The sequence below is a fragment of the Lithobates pipiens genome, unplaced genomic scaffold (assembly GCF_037356315.1).
Source record: "Lithobates pipiens isolate NorthernLeopardFrog02 unplaced genomic scaffold, aLitPip1_a1.2 Scaffold_25, whole genome shotgun sequence".
In the NCBI taxonomy this organism is placed as follows: Eukaryota; Metazoa; Chordata; class Amphibia; order Anura; family Ranidae; genus Lithobates; species Lithobates pipiens.
The window spans coordinates 62,853,712-62,877,668 of NW_027507787.1; positions in this window are offsets into that span (position 1 = coordinate 62,853,712).

The window sequence follows — 23,957 nt, forward strand, 5'->3', positions numbered from 1 at the left end:
TAGGCGGCACAGATGGGCATGGATAGGCGGCACAGATGGGCATGGGTGGGCACTGATAGGCGCACAGATTGGCACTGATAGGCGGCATGGGTGGGCACCGATAGGCGGCACAGGTGGGCACTCGTAGGCGGCATTGTATTATGTTATACTGTACTAATGGATGCCAATCAGTGCCAAACAATGCATGCCAATCAGTGATGCCCATTGTGGGCACTGATTGGCATCCATTATGGGCACTGATTGGCATCCATTGTGGCACTGACTGGCATCCCTGGTGGTCTAGGGAGGATTACCTTTTGCTGGGCATCCCTGGTGGTCTGGTGGCGTCCCTGGTAGTCCAGTGTGGGCATCCTCGGGGGGGGGGGGGGGGCGGGGGCTGTGCTGATAATCGATCAGCACAGACCCCCCAGTCAGAGGAGCAGCCGATCGGCTCTCCTCTACTCACGTCTGACAGACGCGAGTGAGGAAAAGCCGATCACCGTCTCTTCCTATTTACACTGTGATCAGCCGTGATTGGACACGGCTGATCACGTGGTAAAGAGTCTCTGTCGGAGATTCTTTACCGAGATCGTAGTTGCCGGGTGTCAGACTGACACCCCGCAATAACGATCGCCGCGATGCGCGCCCCCGGGGCGCGCAGCGGCTCATAATCCTGATCACGTCATATGACGTCCGATCAGGATTATGCAACCACTTAGCCACCGTCAATTGCCTATAGGGCGGGCGGCAAGTGGTTAAAGTGATACTAAACACACAGTTCAATTTACATTGTCCCTTCTATATATATATGTATATGGATGATGGCACTGTAATTATTTTAACCCTTTGGTGCCAGCGCCTCCTGGCCCCTTTAAGGTGTTTTAGATGCAGGGAGGTGGGGTGGGGTTTATGGCCATGATTGGCTGTCACGGTGCTCACATGATTGAAAAGCTATCAGGAGCTTCCCATTAGCTGCCTCCCGGCACAACTGTTTTTGCAATATTTCACGCAAATATGCGGCCGATTGGATGTTTGGAGAATAAGGATGTTGTTTAGTGTCACTTTAAAGTCTCAAGATGAATGTAATTTGGTAAATATGACTTTCCTGGTGCCTCCATAATTCCACTCGGATGAGACCACAGTATGTCAGTTTTACAAAAAATCTGGTTGACTTTGTTCTGGAAATGTGAAAAAAAATAGCTTTCTGTGTAACGTATATCATAATATACTCATGTGTTAAAGTAAACAAATGAATGTGCCACTTAGGCTCGGTTCACACAGGGGCGACTTGTCCAGGCGACTTCGCCGCCTGACAAGTCGCCCCCGTTCTGTATTACGGAACCGTTCTAATAGGAGCGACTCGAGACGCTCCGACTTAGAAAAAAGGTTCCTGTACTACTTTGGCGACGACTTCTATACAGAAGTCGTTTTGCAAGTCGCCGCTCAGGTCGCGGCACTGCAAGTCGTGCCGCGTCCTGTGTGAACCGAGCCTAAAGAGCCAGTATGTGTTAAAGCGGTAGTAAACCCGCATTTTTTTTTTTTTTTTTTTAAAACCTGCAAAGCAAAAGGCATAATGAGCTAGTATGCACCGCATACTAGCTCATTATGAAATACTTACCTTAGAACGAGGCCCCGACATCTCGCCCGATCCACGCCGAGGAAGCCGACATGCTCCCTCGGCGTCTCTTCCGGGTATCGCGGCTCCGGCGCTGTGAGTGGCCGGAGCCGCGATATCGTCACTCCCGCGCATGCGCGCGGGAGATTTAAATCCGGCCGGACGAGCGCTGCCGGATTTTCGCGGAGAGAACCCCCTTGTGCGCATGCGCCGCTGCAGTCAGCGGCGCATACCGAGGGGAATATCTCCTAAACCGTACAGGTTTAGGAGATATTTTTTTTACCTACAGGTAAGCCTTATTATAGGCTTTCCTGTAGGTAAAAGTTAAAAAAGTGGGTTTACTTCCACTTTAAGTAGTAAAACTTTAAGTGCCGTGGTTGCCCTACATATAAATAAAATTCTCTGCAAATTAATATTATTTTTTTTGCTATCTTTTAAGCAGACTTATCCTGTTTCACTGTGCTCTATATTAAAGACTAGCTGAAATCTGTTTGTAACCTCTTGCCAACTGTCTCATTGCAGATTTACTGCTACAGGATGGCCAGGCTGCACAGGATCACATACACTTTATTACCAAAAGTATTGGGACACCTGCCTTTACATGAACGTAAATGGCATCCCCATCTTAGTCTGTAAGGTTTATTATTGAGCTGACCCACCTTTTGCAGATATAACAGCTTCAACTCTTCTGGGAAGGCTGTCCACAAGGTTTAGGAGTGTGTCTATGGGAATGTTTGACTATTCTTCCAGAAGTGCATTTGTGAGGTCAGGCACTGATGTGGATGAGAAGGCCTGGCTCGCAGTCCCTTATTCTTCTCAAAGGTGTTCTGTCGGGTTGAGGTCAGGACTCTGTGCAGGCCAGTCAAGTTCCTTCACCCCAAACTCACTCATCCATGTCTTTATGGATCTTGCTTTGTGCACTGGTCCAAATCATTTGGTGGAGGGGGATTATGGTGTGGGGTTGGTCCCTTAGATCCAGTGAAGGGAACTCTTAAGGCATCAGCATACCAAGACATTTTGAACAACTTCTTCATGCTCCCAACTTTGTGGGAACAGATGGGATGTGGGGATAACCCCTTCCTGTTCCAACATGACTTCGCACCAGTGCACAAAGCAAGGTCCATTAAGACATGGATGAGTGAGTTTGGGTTGGAGGAACTTGCCTGGCCTGCACAGAATTCTGACCTCAACCCAATAGAACATCTTTGGGATGAATTAGTGTGGAGATGGTGAGCCAGGCCTTTTCATCCAACATCAGTGCCTGACCTGACAAATGCGCTTCTGGAAGAATGGTAAAACATTCCCATAGACACACTCCTAAACCTTGTGGACCTCCTTCCCAGAACAGCTAAAGCTGTTATAGCTGCAGTGGATGGGCCAACTCAATATTAAACCCTACGGACTAAGACTGGGTTGCCATTAAATCCATGTGCGTGTGGGGCAAAGAAAGAACATACATTTTCTTTGAGTATAGTGCTGCACGACCGCGCAATTGTCGGCTGAAGTAAGGCAGTACCGTACCAGAAAAAATGGCCTGGCCAGGAAGGGGTTAAATCTACCAGAGGACAAGTGGTTAAACTGCCTAAAAGCTATAATGTTATTCACCATCTTCCCTATGTATGAAGTGTCATGAAATGAACTAGCACACTGAACTGTCAGAATCAGACATTTGTAGGACTTAAAGCGAACGATTTAACTTGACAGATAGTAACCCAAGTTTAAAACTTCCATTTTGCTGCGTTTACATGCTGCATTTGCATTTAGCAAATTGTTATTTTTTTTCAAAATAGCCAAAAATGAAAAACACCTGTAAATGAAACGCAAGTTACCTCGTTCAGCCATGTTTGGCGCCTGAAACGTCGGCGTCTGAACTCATTTTTTTGCCTTCAATGAAAAGCCTATAAACGCAACTGCCTAAAAAGGACATTAAACAAACCTGTGTACATGTACACATAAGATAACATTGCTTGTGTTCAGGGGCAGTTAAAAAAAAGTGTCCAACTGCCTCTGAATGTCCGTTTACCAGCAGCCGTGTACATGAGGTGGAAATCTGTGTATTTTCTTAGCTCTTCTGCCCTCATTGATATGCTTTGTTTGAACAACTATAATGCCATAATACTGTGATTGGACCTCACCCGAGAAAACAGATTATGCCACTTACTTGAAGTGAAAACAGTGCTCTCCAACGTTGTAGTGAAGTATGCTAATATACTATACAAATACTTGGCACAAGCACAGTATGTACTGTATGTTAGTTCAATTTAGTTGATCTATAGCAATTTGTTCAAGACATTTTTCTCATATACTCTACATTTCCTAGTTGGTATTGTCAATTACTGTAAATATTGTCAGGCATATCTGTGAATATTGGAGAGTTTTTGCACAGTTAACAGGGATCACGTGGTTATGTTTTGCAGCATGTGAACGTTTCGCTAAATACAATATTTACAACACTTTTTAAACTTTTTTGAAATCACCTTCAAGTAGAATATATTTGCTTCAACAATTGAAAGAAAAAAATTCTACCACCAATAGTTTCAATTCAAATAATGAAACTGTTCGTAATAGGTTGCTTTTATCCATATGGTAATTTTTATACAATTTGAAAGTGATTACACTTGCCTGATTCTTAAGGCTATCACATCAAGATGCCTTTGTCTAGTGAGGGCAAGCAGGGTATAGTCTTTTGTGTCATCCAATAATAAAACTAAGCATAATAATATGCTTAGTACACACGATCGGACATTCCGACAACAAAACCGTGGATTGTTTTCCGAAGGATGTTGGCTCAAATCTGTCTTGCATACACACGGTCACACAAATGTCGGAAATTCCAAACGTCAAGAATGCGGTAACGTACAACACGTACGACGAGCAGAGAAAAATGAAGTTCAATAGACAGTGCAGCTCTTCTGCTTGATTCTGAGCATGCATGGACTTTTGTGCATCGGAATTGTGTACACACACTTGGAATTTGCGACAAGTCTTCTTGTCGGAAAATTTGAGAACCTGCTCTCAAACAGTTGTTGTCTGAAATTCCGACAGCAAATGTCCGATGGAGCATACACACGGTCGAAATTTCTCACAACAAGCTCACATTGAACATTTGTCGGAAAATCCTATCGTGCGAATGGCCCATAAGAGTTTATCTTCCTGATCTTAATGCAGGCAAGCATGCGTCAAGCCCAGTGGACATATACACGTAATAAAACATAACTCTACAAAATCTGTAGAGGGGCCTAGGTCATGAAGTAGTTTAGAATTATGGAACATGTAAAGCCCCATACACACTATCAGATTTTCTGCTGATTTTTGTCTTCAGATTTACCAAAACTATATAACATGAGGTCAAAGCTTAGGCGTTTCAATGTATATACAATCAGGCAGGCCCTTGCACTACATGGTTTTGGTAAATATGAAGACAAAATCAGCAGAAAATCTGATAGTGTGTATGGGGCTTTGCTGGTTTTCTGCCCTGATCAGAGATTAAGCACACATTGGCCACAATTTGGCTGAATGAATGGCTACATTTGCTGTCATCTGGTCACACATTATTTTATTTTTTTGCATTTGTTTAATTCATCTTTGCTTTGATATTGTTGCCACTAGATACTTCCGTTTTGACAACAGCTTTTATCTATTAAAGTTAAACTTTAGGCAGAAAGTTAAAGTGATATTAAAGTTTTTTTTTTTTTAAACAAACATGTTATACTTACCTCTACTGCACAGAGCAGCCTTGATCCTCCTCTTTGGCATTCAAGTTACCTCCCTCCTGCCTAGTGCCCCTATAGCAAGCAGCTTACTATGAGGACACCCGAGTAGTCTCACTCCAGAGACGCTGCTCTGTTTATCAATTAACACACGGAGCACGGCTTGACCATTCCCCCCACTCTCTTATAATTGACACACTGGCTGTGATTGACAGTAGCGTGAGCCAATGGCTACCACTGCTGTCTCAGCCAACGAGGAGGTAGAGACCTGGGAGAGTCAAGGCTCTCGTGCACATCACTGGATTGAGATGGGGCTTATATCTGATCTCCCACAGTACACAGAACATGGAATGCAATAGTTTTAGTAAATATAAACCGCTAAATACCTTTTCGAATCAGCAATATATAGCAGCCTTGTGACTTCTATCAGTTCCTGATAAAGATTGTAGGAGGAGTTTTCATACTGCACTGGGCTGTCCTATCAGAATCCAGAACCCCCGACCCTCTGTCTGGACAGTGCTGATTGGCCCTGTACTGATCACATGCACTCTCCCAAAAATATAAAAAAAAACTCTCTAACAATACACACCAAACTGAGCACGTGCAGCCTGACTCCAGACATATTTTGGAGTCAGTGGAAGAAAAGGAGCTGTGCATACAAGACTAAACATCCATTTTAAACAATGGCGAGGATTAGCCCCTTAGGTTCCACATTCAGTATAACAAGCATGCTTTACTGCAGGCTGGCCCCTTTTGCAGGTATAGCATTGTAAAACATTAAAAATAAACGTCTGTACTGTTTAAAACCCAGTTGTTTTTTTTTACATAAAGTATTACTGGATCAGAAGATCGATAAATAGCACTAATGCCCCCAAAAGTATATAAACCAATCCCATATATGTGATTTTTATGGTGCTAAACCATACACATCCTAAAAAGTTTTTTCATTTTTATTAGATCTTGGTTTAAAATCACATTAAAAAGATATACAGTTTTACTACACACATACAACAGAACATTTTGGTTTAAAATACAATAATACACTGTCTCACCCTGCTCTGCACATGATCAGTCGCTCTCTGTTTTTAGGCACTGTGCCGAATTCGTAGGGGCTGATCTGCTGACAAGGGCTGTTCAGGGGCTGCCAATTGGCAGCCTTCAGCAAGAAGAAACAGTAACAATGTTGGAGGTAATTTACAGCACACACTAATGTTGGTAGCATTCTGTAATTATTAATGTGGAATGTATTTTCCTTGCTAAAGAACATTATTTTCTATCAAGTTGTTATGGGTAATGTTCCACTTAAAATGTTTGGTTTAGAAGTATGTGATTTAATAACTGGTGTAAGCATACTGTTACTAGGAAGAAATTTCCAGACAGCTTTCAGCCTGATTATATTCTGTACATACAGCTTGCAGTTCAGGGTTTCTCAGTGGAATAAACTCCTGTGTGTCTGTTACCTATACTGACGATCAGGTATTAACTCAGACAGGGGCAGAGAAGTTTGTATGGAAGGGCAGATGCAGACAGTTTTCCAATTTAAAAAATAATGCAACACTGAACCCAAATGAAATTTTTATAATTTTTTGAGACAGATAGAGCTTCCCTTTCGTGGTATGTAATTACCACTGGGGTTTTTAATTTTTTTCTAAAAAAACAAAAAAAGACTGATGAAGATCTTAGTATCTGTTATAACATTTTGCAAATAAGTAATTTTTGTTTTTCACTGATGTGCACTGATGAGGCTGCACTGATGGGCACTGATAACCTGCACTGATGGGGCTGCACTGATTAATCAGGGCACTGATAATCAGTAGCCTGATTGTCAGTGTAAACAAGGTACTCACTTTGCCCTGTCAGCCTTGTTAAATAAAGGGGGTTGATGTCCAGTGGGTCTAAAAAGTACTGTTTTTCCGCATCCCTATTAAATGGACAATAAAGTTTAAAAGTGTTCCTCTTAAGTGGGACTTTTAGTGGGAAAAAGACTACTTGGGGTTGAGTGCGTATTGGATTTTATTTAATTTGAAGTGATCATATGAAAAGAAAAAAGAAATATAATATATTTTCCATAGGGAATGCAAGTACAGACAAGTAATACATAGGATGTAGTGTACATAAACTCAAAAGCAATACAGTATGAGGCAATCACAATCATAAGAGCAATAACACATGTGAACTACATGTATGGGGGGGGGGGACCCGACGCATTTCGAGTAAGACACTCTTCTTCAGGAACACTGATTGGAAATAGCACAGTATACATATATCTGTAAATAAAGGAATATTTCATGAGCATTTGATCAGGAAATATACAGAAAATGCAAACAAATAAGGAACAAAAGACTAAAAAAACAAAAATGCATATATATATTAACACAATATTATATAGACATGACGAAAAAGAAAAAATATAACCATCAGTACTGACCATAAAGTATTGCCAGGAGGCATAATAAATTGCTGCATCCGTATAGTTGTTGCGTTAAAAACAATGAAAGAAAACAATAAACAACAAAAAAGAAACAATCTGGGACATCCGGGTGTTGTTTATCCCAGGGACTGCTGTAGCAGGGCAGGGGGGGAGAGGGGAAAAAAGCACCCCTCTCTCTCTCTCTCTCTCTCTCTCTCTCTCTCTCTGTCCAAAACCAAAGGCGTCCCCCGGGGGGGACAACAACTTTTCAAAGCTTTCCCTGCTGTGTCTCACTGTGTGGTTATCCTTGGCGTCCTCTGTTAAGGGGGTGCTGTTGTGCTCCTCTGTGTTCCCCCCTGGGGACGCCTTTGGTTTTGGACAGAGAGAGAGAGAGGGGTTCTTTTTTTCACCTATGTATTACTTGTCTGTACTTGCATTCCCTATTAAAAATATATTATATTTCTTTTTTCTTTTCATATGATCACTTCAAATTAAATAAAATCCAATACGCACTCAACCCCAAGTAGTCTTTTTCCAACTAAAAGTCCCACTTAAGAGGAACACTTTTAAACTTTACTGTCAGCCTTGTTGGCTATTGGCTCTCCTTTCCTCACCCAGAGACAATGTGTGAGGAGAAGAATGCCGATAACTGACATGTCTGTTTACATGTGACCAGCTGTGAATGGACACAGCTGAGCACATGGTAAAGGGCTGCTGTTCTTGGCCCTTACCACAATCTGTGATCAGCTGTGCAACGTTCAAAGAACGCGTCCCAGGAAGACATCCATGGACACCCTCCCAGAACTGGAGAGCCATGCTGTAGCCATCTTTTTGCTATAGCATGGGTGGGAAGGGGTTAATACCGCTATTTAGGTAAAATGAAATATGACAGATAAGAGGTTAATACAAGTATTTGGTAATTTATTCATATCATAATTATATGTTTTGTATCCACATTACAATGAACACAGGGTAACAAATCTGCAAAGACTATTACTTCTCTATACAGTCTTCATAGCAGCCCATGCCCATTAGGACCAATAAGCTCCCACTGCTCATAACTGCACAATCATATTTCAAGCGAATATTATAAATGCTTGATACACAGAACAAGATCTGTTAATTTTAGCACACTTTTCATATATGTACTGTATCCGCTTGCATGGAGTCCGCCTCTGTCCGCCAGCTCAGCGGGAGATCTCTCCGTTGATCTCCGCTGAGCCGGCGGATGACAGGTCCCTCTCTGCTCACTGAGCGGATTCTATGGAGAGATCAGATGAAAATGGACAGCATGTCCGTTTTCATCAGATCTCACCCGATCTGCCAGCGAAGGATCTGGACAGAGGGCCATTGTCTGCTTTCGGCGGATCGGAGTGGGTCGGATGTCAGTGGACAGTGGCTTTATAGACCAGCATGGAGTGCCCCTTCGGGTCCGCCATCAAATCTTACAGTGTGAAAGGGGCCTTTTTTCTGACCCTAGACATGGGTAATCATCTCTCAGCTTGGAAGGCTTCTACCATCTCAGACAACAGTCTTGTGTCTATGACAGCAGTAGACAAAATAGACTGATCATTCTCAAGGGTAATGGTCAAGATAAACTGTCTGCAGAAAATCTTAGACCATTAAAATACAGCAAGGAGCACCAGAACAAAATCTGATAGTCCAAGATAATTGTAATTGTTGGTAAAAGTCAGATAAAAACAGCAAATGCTTTTTGGGGGTAACACCTCTCCCCTTCACTAGTGTTCAGCACAGGTTAAACAAAGATTGATTTGGAGAAACCAGTGACTTCACAGATTATATTAGAACCGGTATTGAACTCTCATTAAGGAAGAATAACTTGACAGCAGTTGCTGAGCAGCAAAGATTTGGAAAGTCTGTCCACATTGCCTTATCCTCCCTACATTCGTACTGTCTGTGTGAAAGTTTAAGACATGCTTTCACAAAGTTGAATTGTGCATGTCTAAATATCTATGTGTGTCTACAGCCAGTTAAAGGTAATTTGAAATACACATAAAACTTATGTCTAGCCTTGGCTGTATTCATACTCAGGGTCTCAACAGAATGTCAAGGTTACTAAAGACTGCTTGTTTCTATAGCCCCTCTGTAATGTAATTACCAGAAACATTCAATTTGCTCCTATAGATATAAACCCAGCCTGTCAATCTATGAGGAGGGTCAGGTCCACTTTGTTTCTTTTTTCATATACTTGGTGTGGAGCTGTAGGTCTCCATTGTTGAATATTGTGATGGCCATAATCCTATAAATAGTTCCTATTGCAGATACTACACAGGAAGGGCCATGGGCAAAAGCTAATGATAGGAAGGGTGAACAGCAGCTCATAGATATTCTGGGGCATTATCATAAGATCCACTAATCTCATGGCCTAATCTTTTCCGGTAATAATATGCAAGTGTCAGATTGCATTTGTGGCTGGGATTATTCAAACTTCTGTTTATCAGGCAAATAGTCACAGCAAATGCAAATTGTTATTTAGTAAAACATTAGGTTATGTTAGCATCTGGTCCTTCTATTTGTAGCATAAGTGCTCAGTTGCCAAAATTGTGTGGCACAAGCCAATAATGTCAGAGTTTTGTGAACCACGAGCAGGTTTATACCTTCAAAAGTTAATAGACTGGTGAAAAATAAGGTCTGATATAAAACCCTTAATTTTACTGGCTTAAATACATTCTCTAAAGTTCTCAGGACTGCCAATTTAAAGATATTCTGAGATATGGACAGATAACACTGGAAGCGCCAAGATGGTTCAACCTCCACAAGTGATGTAAAGTTGGTGATTTGCTGCATTTTACCATTGGGTAGGCATTTCATATGTACAGAAGGGCTTCAAAAGCCACTTCAGGGTAGAATTGAAAGGAGAAAAAAGAACAGAAGTGCCAAACCAAGAGGTTAAAGTCCAAAAATATTCCACCAAATTCATTTTCACAAGGTCTGTAGGGAGATGCTGCCTATACAAACTAGTGAAGAATGTGCCTGTGAATTCTTGCACCTCAATGTTAATGACTCTCTGAGTCCACCCAGTAGCTTTTTTCTACATTACAACATGACCCTGATGAAGGGGGCAATTTTGTGCCACACACTGCGTTGGCAACACCTGCCAAAGTTGTTGAAACAACGTTAGAGGTAAAAATATTTAACCTCTTGGTGTGGTGCTCCTGTTCTTTGTTCTACTTTCTAATATTAAGCTAAAGCAGTGGTACTTCCAAAAGCAGAATTTGCAACTCAGAAATGTAAAGTACAGCTCAACCCAACAGTATTCTTGTTCTGCCCACCACTATTTTGTTTTTAAATCAGTCATACATGCCTTTTTTTCCAGCAGTCTTAAGACCTGTTTGCTTATGTCAAGGGCTTTCCTCTTCTTTGATTGTGGTAGCTCTGCACACACCTAATAACATGTGATTGCCACACTGCCTAGGCCAGGGTGATTATGTGCCCTAAGGGGACATTTTTATAGAGGCATAGGTTCACAAAAAGTGGCTTGGATAATGCTGGGTGTCATTAAACCCAGAGGAGGAGGGCCTCTGCTGGATAGGAGAGCAGCAAGTATGTAAGGGGCAGCACCAGAGAACAGGAGAGTGTAGCAACAAGAAATATGTTTTTTTCTGCTACTGGGCCACTGTTCTTTTTTTGGGGGGGGAAATTGAAAATTGTAGTTGAGCTTTACCCACACCAGTATGCACAGGTGAACCACTTGTTCCCAAATCATTTGTAACTGCTGCTCATCTAGCCAGAAAAACAACATGTTTTTTTCATTATTTGAACACTTAAAATTCTGTTATTATGTAATTATTTTCAGCAAGAAAGTAGAAACTGTTTCACTGCTTGCATCTCAACTTAGCTGTATTCTTTTTGTTAGGTGAGCCCCAGACTGCTGATAGCCTTTATTGCATATTTAGGGTTCAGCTTGTGAAATGTAAAAGCCCTTTAAAAACAATGCTCACCATGCTTTTTTTTATCGACTCACAAGTGGCAAAAAACAGTCATGTCGCTAACAAAAAATCAAAACTGCTGTCAGCTATAAAGTGTAAAGCATTTAATGGTGACTACACATACACGCATACCTTTCATTGCCCCTCTATTCAAGGACATTCTCGCTGGACTAAGCTGAGCCCCTTCACCCCATCCTGTCTCACTACACATTCAAGGCACCAACACTTCTGAACTTTGCACATTCAGAGGGGTCCAGCATTTGCCTCTAGTTACCTGCACTTTATAACTTCTAACATTTTTTTTTATTTACAGTGTGTGCAAGCTCATTAATCAAAGATTGATGTTTGATCCATATTTGGCTTTATTTGCTATAGTTTAGCCTGGACCCTTACTTGGAGCTGCTTGGTCTCACATGAAGTTTCACACCTGAAAGTTTATATATGATGTGTTCAATGTCAGAACTCTAGTTAGTTTCTCTCACAACATTGGGGACCAAAGAAAATAAGAAATGAGACATGGTGACATGAGCTTGCTGGGTTACTTTGAATCTTAAAAACAAGATTTTTTTCATAAAAAATTTAAGTATACAGTACAAGCTGTGCTTGGAAAAGAAGATAGGAGCTTCACAATGCTTCAGAGGATAACAGTGACTTTTCTCATATCTTTTGGAACTTCTTTTCTAAAGTACATTTAATGATAACATTGCTTTATTTCACTGTGAAGCTTTGTGGAAACTTTTATCCAAACAGATAAATTGGCCATTAGGATGCATTTGTAGCCTACACTGGTTCGTCCCCTGGTAACATAATGGTGGGTTTCTGCTGAAATAAATTCTTAGGATGCTCATTAAATTAAAAGCCTAATGGGCACATCCTTTACATGTGGTACATTTTACCCTCTTTTTAACTTTCCAAGCACATAATTGATCAATTGGCAGCTGTAGTCAGTTGTATTCTGTATGGCAGCAAAAACACTGTGCTCTCAGTGTTGAAAAGCTAAGGGATATATTATATCATTCAAATCTGAGATATTTGCTTTGGATTATGATGCCACTGTCGGGAGATCCCATGCAGTACCTGGACACAGCTTGCCCTTCTAGACATGGATACTTAAAGTGTTACTAAACCCACAGCAGTAAAATCAGTTTATATATGCAGTAAAACATGCCTGTTATACTTAGTGTGGAATCTTCCACATTCTGTAAAAGGGCAGTTTGATTCTGTCTTCACTTATCCTCTCCTTCTTCCACTGCCCCCAATCCATCTGCTGATAGTACAAAGCCTTTGGGGTCACTCTGCATATGTTCAGTTTTGTGTGTATTGCTAGAGAGTTTTTATTTTCTTGGAAGAATGCATGTGATTGGCACAAGGCCAATCAGAACTATCCAGACAGAGGGTCAGGGGTCCTACAGCCTCATATAATAATCAGGGGAGAATAAAAACTCCTCATACAAGCGTTAACCAGACACTGATAGAAGTCACAAGACTGCTATGTACTGCTGATGAGAAAAGGTATTTACCAGTTTATATTTACTTATATAATTGCATTTACATGTTTTGTGTACTGTGGGATATAGATACAGATATAGTGAATGCAGAGTCCTGGGTTTAGTAACACTTTAACCATCCATATACTTATGCTGCCAATGCCTTGCTAAATAAGCTGGGCCTCCATGTTGGTGGGAGCATTCACTAGGCTGATCAACTGTCATGTGGGGTGGGGGTGTCAGACAAGGATGCTGCTGCGGAGTGATAGTGTAGCTGGGTAAGTATACAATACAAGGGAGGCGGGGGTGGCTGTGTGAGGCCAAAGTGTGCTCTAAGCGACTCTGTTTTTACATTCTGAGGGAAAAAACAGGGACTTTACAAAGAAAAAAAAGTAAATAGAGAGAGAGACGGCGCCCTCTAAGTGCAGCAGTAAAGTTACTCAAATTTATTAGAAATGGTTAAAAAACACTCACATTAAATTAGTGGTGTACAGGCACATCAGGGATAAAATGTTTCATCCGTAAGTCCATGAGGGCGACTCGCAGGGCTGTAAGGCTAGGTTTCCGGCATCTGACTTTATTGACCGATGGTAGGTGTTTTGGTCTATTCCATGTATTTCCTTGGAGTGGTCAGAGCAATCAGGGTAGTGCTGGTAGCTGTGGTGCCTTTAGTCCGGTGTTCGGGGAGTCGATGTCCTCAGGAGACGGGCTAGGCAGAGCGGCGCTTCGGAGCATGCATGCTCCTTCATCAGGCTTCAAGAATCAATTTGAAGAGATTTTGTTTCACCTACTGTTGTGTCTTCAGTACAGAATGTGAAGAGAAGTCCCTCCATTCAGACACATACAACAAAAACAAACCGGAGTCTGTGTCCAGATATACAGTATCTCACAAAAGTGAGTATACCCCTCACATTTTTGTAAATATTTGATATTTTTTTATGTGACAACACTGAAGAAATTACACTTTGCTATAATCTAAAGTAGTGAGAGACATTAATGTCTAAACCATTGGCAACAAAAGTGAGTACACCCCTAAGTGAAAATGTCCAAATTGGGCCCAATTAGCCATTTTCCCTCCCTGGTGTCATGTGACTCGTTAGTGTTACAAGGTCTCCGGTGTGAATCGGGAGCAGGTGTGTTAAATTTGGTTTTATTACTCTCCCTCTCTCATACTGGTCACTGGAAGTTCAACATGGCACCTCATGGCAAAGAACTCTCTGAAGATCTAAAAAAAAAGAATTGTTACTCTACATAAAGGTGGCCTTGGCCAGTGATGGCTAACCTTGGCACCCCAAATGTTTTGGAACTGCATTTCCCATGATGCTCATGCACTCTGCAGTGTAGTTGAGCATCATGGGAAATGATTCTCAACTACAATTAGGGGTGTACTCACTTTTGTTGCCAGCTGTTTAGACATTAATGGCTGTGTAAGTTTAACGTTGGTCGAATTCCTAAGATGCACCCATGAAAAGTTAGCACCACATCCCCAAAAATAAGACAATATAGCATATGTAAAGGAAGAACATGGGATTTTAACGGTGCTTACAGAAACACAAAGAATATATCCATATTAAAAAAAAAAAATATTTTATTTAAGTCACAATTTAAAAGCCATTCATTTAAAAAGTGCTGAGGTAGTTACAGTGGTGTGAAAAAGTGTTTGCCCCCTTCCTCATTTCCTAATCCTTTGCATGTTTGTCACACTTAAGTGTTTCGGAACATCAAACCAATTTAAACAATAGTCAAGGACAACACAAGTAAACACAAAATGCAATTTGTAAATGAAGGTGTTTATTATTAAAGGTGAAAAAAAATCCAAACCATCATGGCCCTGTGTGAAAAAGTGATTGCCCCCTAAACCTAATAACTGGTTGGGCCACCCTTAGCAGCAACAACTGCAACCAAGCATTTGCGATAACGTGCAATGAGGCTTTTACAGCGTCCTGGAGGAATTTTGGCCCACTCATCTTTGCAGAATTGTCCTAATTCAGTTACATTAGTGGGTTTTCGAGCATGAACGGCCTTTTTAAGGTCATACCACAACATCTCAATAGGATTCAGGTCAGCTCTTTGGCTAGGCCCTTCCAAAGTCTTCATTTTGTTTTTCTTCAGCCATTCGGTGGTGGACTTGTTGGTCTGTTTAGGATCATTGTCCTGCTGCAGAACCCAAGTTCGTTTCAGCTTGAGTACACGAACAGATGGTCGGACATTCTCCTTCAGGATCTCTTGGTAGACAGCAGAATTCACAGTTCCTTTTATCACGGCAAGTCTTCCAGGTCCTGAAGCAGCAAAACAGCCCCAGACCATCACACTACCACCACCATATTTTACTGTTGGTATAATGTTCTTTTTATGAAATGCAGTGTTCCTTCTACACCAGATATACTTGGACACACACCTTCCAAAGAGTTCCACTTTTGTCTCATCGGTCCACAGAATGTTGTCCCAAAAGTCTTGGGGATCATCAAGATGTGTTGTGGAGAAATTGAGACGAGCTTTGATGTTCTTTTTGCTCAGCAGTGGTTTTCTCCTTGGAACTCTGCCATGCAGGCCATTTTTGCCCAGTCTTTTCCTGATGGTGGAGGCATGAACGCTGACCTTAACTGAGGCAAGTGAGGCCTGCAGTTCCTTGGACGTTGTTGTGGGGTCTTTTGTGACCTCTTGGATGAGTCGTCGCTGCGCTCTTGGGGTAATTTTGGGCGGCCGGCCACTCCTGGGAAGTTTCAACACTGTTCCATGTCTTCGCCATTTGTGGATAATGGCTCTCACTGTGGTTCGCTGGATTCCCAAAGCTTTGGAAATGGCTTTATAACCCTTTCCAGACTGATAGATCTCAATTACTTTCTTTCTCAATTGTTCCTGAATTTCTTTGGGTCTCGGCATGATGTGTAGCTTTTAAGGATCTTCTGGTGGACCTTACTGTGTCAAGCAGCTCCTATTTAAGTGATGCCTTGAATGTGAACAGGTGTGGCAATAATCAGGCCTGGGTGTGGCTAGAGAAATTGAACTCAGGTGTGGACAACCACAGTTATAGTATGTTTTAACAAGGGGGGCAATCACTTTTTCACACAGGGCCATGATGGTTTGGATTTTTTTTCACCTTTAATAATAAACACCTTCATTTACAAATTGCATTTTGTGTTTACTTGTGTTGTCCTTGACTATTGTTTAAATTGGTTTGATGTTCCGAAACACTTAAGTGTGACAAACATGCAAAGGAACAGGAAATGAGGAAGGGGGCAAACACTTTTTCACACCACTGTACAAGAGAATTAACAGTCGAGGTCCAGAAAAATTGGAAGCAAGGAAATTTATTGCACATTATCCCAAGTTTTTATCCTTTCCTATCAAAAAAAGGAAATAGAAGGGTAATCTCTAAAATGTAGACACAGCACCAAAAATCTATACTTTTTTTTTGTTTATTCTTTTCTATTTCAAAATTTTATTAAATCAGAGAATAAAATAGAATACAGATCAAAACTGTCTTATCAGAGACATATCAATGGCAAATAATCCAGTCAAATACAGTTTTTAAACATAACAAGGTTGTCTTCGGTATGTTGAAAATGTAGAAACCTAATTCTTTTCACTTTCTGTCATTGTGCCCACACAGGAAATAAAGCATAATCTCCAAAATATAGTGACAGAACCGAAAATCTCAATTTGTTTTTGTAAATTCTTTTATTTTTCAAAAAATTTGCATTCATTTTGAGAGTACCCTATAGATGACATAATTTTCTTTTTCCTCATTTATCCCAAAAAAATACTAATCTGGATTTGGGTTTTAATGCTAACTAATTTTAGCTCAATTCAACTAGATTTCAATAGCAAAAAATGACCAGATGGATGAATGCAATTTACCACTGATAGCTTTTGTGGACACTGTAAAATTATCTGAAGTGTCGGTGGTAGGTTTCCTTGATCCATTTGGTTGTTTCTATGATTTAAAGCTTCTTGAATTTGTCATGTGCCATGAGATCTGTCATGTACCACTAGCATAGAGTTTTAAAGGCATGTCATTTCAGTTCTCTTCAATCGGTCAATACAATTGTGGTGCGGGTACATTTGCCTATACAGTAGATAGACAAAATGCAGCAAGATTCAACATAACTCAGAAACTTTTGATCACTCAATATGTTACTGATGTGCTGTACATTTATGTTACCCAGAGCTTACTATGTTTGCTATGTTTCTAGGGGTAGTTTTTAAAGTGGACTTTGCACCTAAAAGTATACAGATTTTTCCCCCTATTTACTGCACACAATGTATAGGTGATGTCCTCATCCTACTGGCAAGATCTGGAGAATATAGAGCTGCCAAAATCTCACACACAGTGCTGCAGCTCATTCAAGTGCGATTTAGATTATGCCCCAGGATCACGTTGAAGGATAATGGCTTGGACCACAGATGAGGGAACATAAGCATGATATATATATTTCATCCCTACATTTAGGAAGGAGGAGGGGAAGGGGAGGAACACAAACATCAAACCTTGCGCTATATGCAAGGTCTGTTTTAAAATTATAGAGTTGTAATAAAACTGGCATAACCCTTCTCGGCATGCAAAAATGGTGGAATTCTATTCTAGGTGTACACATGATATTATTCTTCTGAAGTTGTTTCTTTGTGGTTGAACAATAGGAACATTTATTTGGGTAAAAATTTGTCATGTGAGGTCTCCTTTATTAGGATGAGTATAAGACTCAAAGGTTAGTCATGCGACCAATAGTATGTTCTACAAACATGAAATAAGCTTCCTTCTTTTTGCAGCTGTCTACTACGAGGGAGCTTTCACAGCTCTCCCATTAGACAACTGAACTTTATTTGATCTGAATAGGTGCCCACCAATATGGATGACATTTTCATTGCCATTTAACAAGGAGGAAAATCCAATTACACCACAAAGGGTGCTCGCTAACAGACAATTTTCTCTGTGTGGGGTTGTGTTGTCGAGCTGATGGCTTTCTAAAAAAAAAAAAAAAATGGATGCAAATAGCAGACCGTAGAAGTAATCCATCAGAGCAACAAAGCAGAGCAAGGACTGCTTTTGTCAAAAGCGACATTCTAAATTTAAGAAAAAGGAGATATAATCTGTTTATAAAACAATTTTTTAAATATCATTCTCAGTTCTGACATTTTGTATATTTACTAAGTTCATTTACTCTTGGAAATGTTCTCATTATAACAATATTATTAGGAAGGCTTAATTTTATTATGGACACAGTTTGAAAAAAGACCACATAATTTAATACTGACATTCCATGATTGACACAAGAAGTTTCAGCACATTCTTGTTGCCTAGCCAGACCTAGTTTTAATTTTGCAACACAATTTCACAATATAAACGGTAACCTCAGAAGGGTTTATTCAAACCAGAATGCATTTTTATAATGCATCTTACTGTTGCTTTTTTTTTTTTTTTAACCTTTCCTGAAAACACTTCAGTCAACTCTATGCACCACATTGTAGTGTGACGCATTGTGGTGCAGTGCTGTGTGTTCCATTGCATAAAAATGCAGACATGCTGCATCTTTCATGCAGGCACGTCAACGCAGCATTATGGTGTGAAAAAAAGGGCAGATAAGAAAGAATTGTTTTCTATGTATGTGTGCGATAACAATGCGTTTATCTCTGGCAGACTGACACGGCTCAAGGGACATTCTTTAAATGAGTCTTAAAATGTATTTTACCCTAAAATGTATTTTTTGATCTCTGTCTCTTTGTTCATATGAATGTTTCTTAATATAGTCTGTTATGTTTGTATTTTTTCCTTTTAATCAGCAATACTTTACGTTAAAAAATACAGTATAGCCAGAACAACCTCCCGAAATGCAGCATCACTCTTCTGATACTCCACATACGCAGATGGGGAAAGTGCTTCCCACTCTTGGGTTGTCATAAATTGTCCATTCACTTTGTAAACAGTCAGATCTAACAGTATATGGAAGAGGGACCATACCACATAAACGCCAAATTAAAGCCATGTGATTTGGGTACATAAATACAAGCATACCCCACTTTTAAGTACACAATGGGGTTTATTTACTAAAGCTGGAAAGTGCAAAATCAGGTTCACTTCTGCATAGAAACCAATGAGCTTCTAACCCCAGCTTGTTCAATTAAGCTTTGGTAATAAAATCTGGAAGCTCATTGGTTTCTATGCAGAATTGAGCCTGATTTTGCACTTTCCAGCTTTAGTAAATAAACCCCATTGTGTACTTAAAAGTGGGGTAGCCTGTAATATTTATTTGATTATTCTGCTTTACATATACTTTAAATGGTCCAAAGTACAATAAGTATATACAGGGAAACTAGGAGCCAATTCAAACTATGTGCAGTGACAGACATTTTACCAGGTTGTAAAACGTCTGTCATTGCAGGGACACACAGGAAACAATTTCTTCCTATGTGTCCCATTTACACTACCTATAGCTGCACCGCAGCGTGCTGCGATAACATGCTGCATTTTATCGTAGCGTACCGCTACGAATCTCACTGCAACATCAGGCAGCACGCTGTCGAACATTGCAGTGAATAAAGTACGTTTTGTAAACTTCAAATAAAGCTCAAACAAAACAAAAAAGGAGCAGTGCGATGCAATAAATCATGCAACACACTGACCCCAGCACAGCCAAACATGCAGAACGACCAGAGCAGTGAATCACTCCTGCCACTGTGCATTGCAGAGTGAATTGGCCCTAACTTTGTCTGCTCCAGATGTTATGGTTTTCATGGGGTTTATTTATAAAAGTTTCCAGAACTATTTGTCCTACATTCATACATGGAGAAGTAAAATATTTTTTATATGCTTAAAAAGAAAAACAAGTCTAAAAATAAATCGAATCGCTAAACAAAAGAGAAAAGCCATGGTGACATAATTAAAAAAAAAATTGACAAATAATCATCATTGAAACATGGGGTGTTTTATAAAAGAAAAAATATTTTGAAACTGCTTATATCTTTGTTCTGTGTGAATGAGGGCAAAATCAAATGTTACTAGGCTATTTTCTCTCCAGGCTGAATGATATTCATTCCTACAGAATATGAATTAAGAAAATACTACATTAGGGCTACTACAGTGATGTCCAAACTTTTTTTTTTTTTAACCACCTCAATACAGTGCAGTTACACCCCCTTCCTGACCAGACCAATTTTCAGCTTTCAGCGCTCTCACAGTTTGAATGACAATTACTCAGTCATCCAACACTGTATCCATATGAAACTTGCGTCCTTTTTTCCACACAAATAGAGCTTTCTTTTAGTGGTATTTAATCACTAGGGGGTTTTTTATTTTTTGTGCTATAAATAAAATAAAACGTAAATTTTGTGAAAAAAATGCCTTTTTCTTTGCTTCTGTCATAAATTTTTGCTAATTAGTAATTTTTCTTCATACATTTTGGCCAAAATTTATACTGCTACCTATCTTTGGTAAAAATAACCCACATTAGTATATATTATTTGGTCTTTGTGAAAGTTATAGAGTCTACAAACTATGGTGCCAATCACTGAAAATTGATCACTTCTGATCAGGCCTTCAGTACATCAGGTGTACCTCATTTCTTGAGACACTAACAAGTCAGGAAAGTACAAATACCCCCCAAATGACCCCTTTTTACGAAGTAGACATTCCAAGGTATTAAGTAAGTAGCATGGTGCCTTTTTTTAAGTTGTAATTTTTTCCCACAATTCTTTGCAAAATGAAGATTTTTTTTTTTATTATTATTTTTTTTTTTACAAAATTGTCATATTATCAGGTTATTTCTCACACACAGCATATGCATACAACAAATTACACCCCAAAATACATTCTGCTACTCTTCCCGAGTATGGCGATACCACATGTGTGAGACTTTTACACAGCCTGGCCACATACAGAGCACTAACATTGATGTAGTACCTTCAGACGTTCTACGAGCAAAAATTACGCATCTCATTTCTCAACCACCTATTACACTTTTGAAGGCCCTGGAGTACCAGAACAATGGAATTTCCCATAAAATGACCCCATTTTGGAAAGCAAACACCCCAACGTATAATCTGTGAGGCATAATGAGTCTTTTGAATGGTTAATTTTTTTCCAGAAGTTTTTGGAATATGTGGAAAAAAATTAAAACGCATTTTTTTTTACACAAAATTGTCAATTTATAAGATATTTCTAACACATAGCATGTATATAGCAAAAATTACACCCCAAAATACACTCTGCTACTCCTCCCGAGTATGGCGATACTACATGTGTAGGACTTTTACACAGCCTGGCCACATAGAGAGGCCGAACATTGAAGTAGTACGTTCAGGCGTTCTAGGAGCATAAATGACACATCTCATTTCATTCCTACCCATCACACTTTTGAAGGTCCTGGACCACTAGGACAGTGAAATTACCCACAAAATGACCCCATTTTGGAAAGCAAACACCCCAACGTATATTCTATGAGACATGGGCTGCAAATAGGTACTTGGGTACTCTGATGGGCTGGAGATAGGTACTCTGGTACTCTGATGGCCTGGTGACAGGTACTCGGGTACTCTGATGGCCTGGTGACAGGTACTCGGGTACTCTGATGGCCTGGTGACAAGTACTCAGGTACTCTGATGGTTTGGTGACTGGTATTTGGGTACTCTGAAGGGCGGTGACGGGTACTCATATGGACTGTGACAGGTACTCGGGTACTCAGATGAACTGTGACAGGTACTCGGGTACTCAGATGGACTGTGACAGGTACTCTGGTACACAGATGAACTGTGACAGGTACTCTGGTACACAGATGGACTGTGACGGGTACTCAGATGGACTGGAACAGGTACTCGGGTACTCAGATGGGCTGTGACAGGTACTCAGGTACCCTGATGGACTGTGACAGGTACTCGGTTCTCTAATGGACTGTGACAGGTACTCGGTACTCTAATGGACTGTGACAGGTACTCGGGTACCCTGATGGACTGTGACAGGTACTTGGGTACTCAGATGGGCTATGACAGATACTTGGGTACCCTGATGGACTATGACAGGTACTCGGGTACCCTGATGGACCGTGACAGGTACTCGGGTACCCTGATGGACCGTGACAGGTACTCGGGTACCCTGATGGGCCGTGACAGGTACTCGGGTACTCTGATGTGCCGTGACAGGTACTCGGGTACTCTGATGTGCCGGGACAGGTACCCGGGTACTCTGATGGGCTGTGACAGGTACTCGGGTACTCAGATGAACTGGGACAGGTACTCGGGTACTCCGATGGGCTGGGACAGGTACTCGGGTACTCTAATGGGCTGTGACAGGTACCCGGGTACTCTGATGGGCTGTGACAGGTACTCGGGTACTCTGATGGGCTGTGACAGGTACTCAAATACCCTGATGGACTGTGACAGGTACTCTGAAGGACTGTGATTGACAGGTACTATGAGGGGTGGTGACAGGTCCTCTTTATTGGGGGGGGGCAGGCAGGCAATCAGTGTGATTGATGTACACTAGGCGGTAACGAAATGTTACCGCAATCTCCTCCTCACACACGATCGGTGTGTGAGGAGGAGAACAACCCGGTAACATCTCGTTACCGCGGTTTGCTTACATTTTAGTGATCGGCTGTGAAAGGATCACAGCCGATCACGTGGGTAAACAGCTGGCCAATGGCTGTTTACCAGCGGCGGTGACGAGCAGTGTTCCCGGGGAACACGCCGCCACCGACGTGCACGCGCAGCGCGCTCACGATCGCGCGCATGCGCCATGCACAGTCGGGGTGTGACCATCTGTGATCGGCCGTGACTTAATCACGGCCGATCACGTGGTACACAGCCATAACCAATGGCTGTTCACCCCCTTCGGTAGCGAGCGGTGTCTCCGTGACACGCCACCACCGAAGAAACAGGGATGCGCGCGCACGATAGCGCGCATTCCCTGTTTAAACGGGAGGCCGTCATATGACGGCCTCCGCCACAATAGGTGCGCCGCCTGGCCGTCATTTGACGGCCGGCGGTCAGCATCTAGTTAAAGAGGGCCAGATTTGATGAAGTGAACATGCGCGAGGGCTGACCATTTTGCCTGACATTCTTTGAACCATTAAAATTCGGTCTAAGTGTGTTTGTTCGAGCTCTAATACACTGCCCAACAAGAATTCCCTTGCCTTTGTGGCTGTGTGTGGTGAAGAGATGAACTCAGGCGTATTATTTGGATATACCGTATTTATTGGCATATAACACGCACCTTCACTTTAAAAGGGAAGTTTCAGGAAAAAAAAAAACTTAAAATTTTAAATAAAGAACTGTCAAGCAAAATAAGGGTCAGTGCCCACAGTTGGCAGGAATGCAGCTCCCACCATTGCTAGGAATGCAGCGCCCACCATTGCTAGGAATGCAGCACCCACCATTGCCAGGAATGCACTCACCATTTCCAGGAATGCAGCCCCACCATTGCGACAGATGCACTCACCATTGCCAGGAATGCACCCACCATTGCCAGAAATGCACCCACCATTGCCAGGAATGCACCCACCATTGCCAGGAATGCAGCCCCACCATTGCCTGGAATGCACCCACCATTGCCAGGAATGCACCCACCATTGCCAGGAATGCAGCCCCACCATTGCCTGGCATGCAGCCCCACCATTGCCAGGAATGCACCCACCATTGCCAGGAATACATCCACCATTGCCAGGAATGCAGCCCCACCATTGCCAGGAATTCACCCACCATTGCCAGGAATGCAGCCACCACTGCCAGGAATGCAGCCACCATTGTCAGGAATTCACTCACCATTGTCAGGAATGCAGCCACTATTGCTAGGAATAAGTGTACCATTGCCAGGAA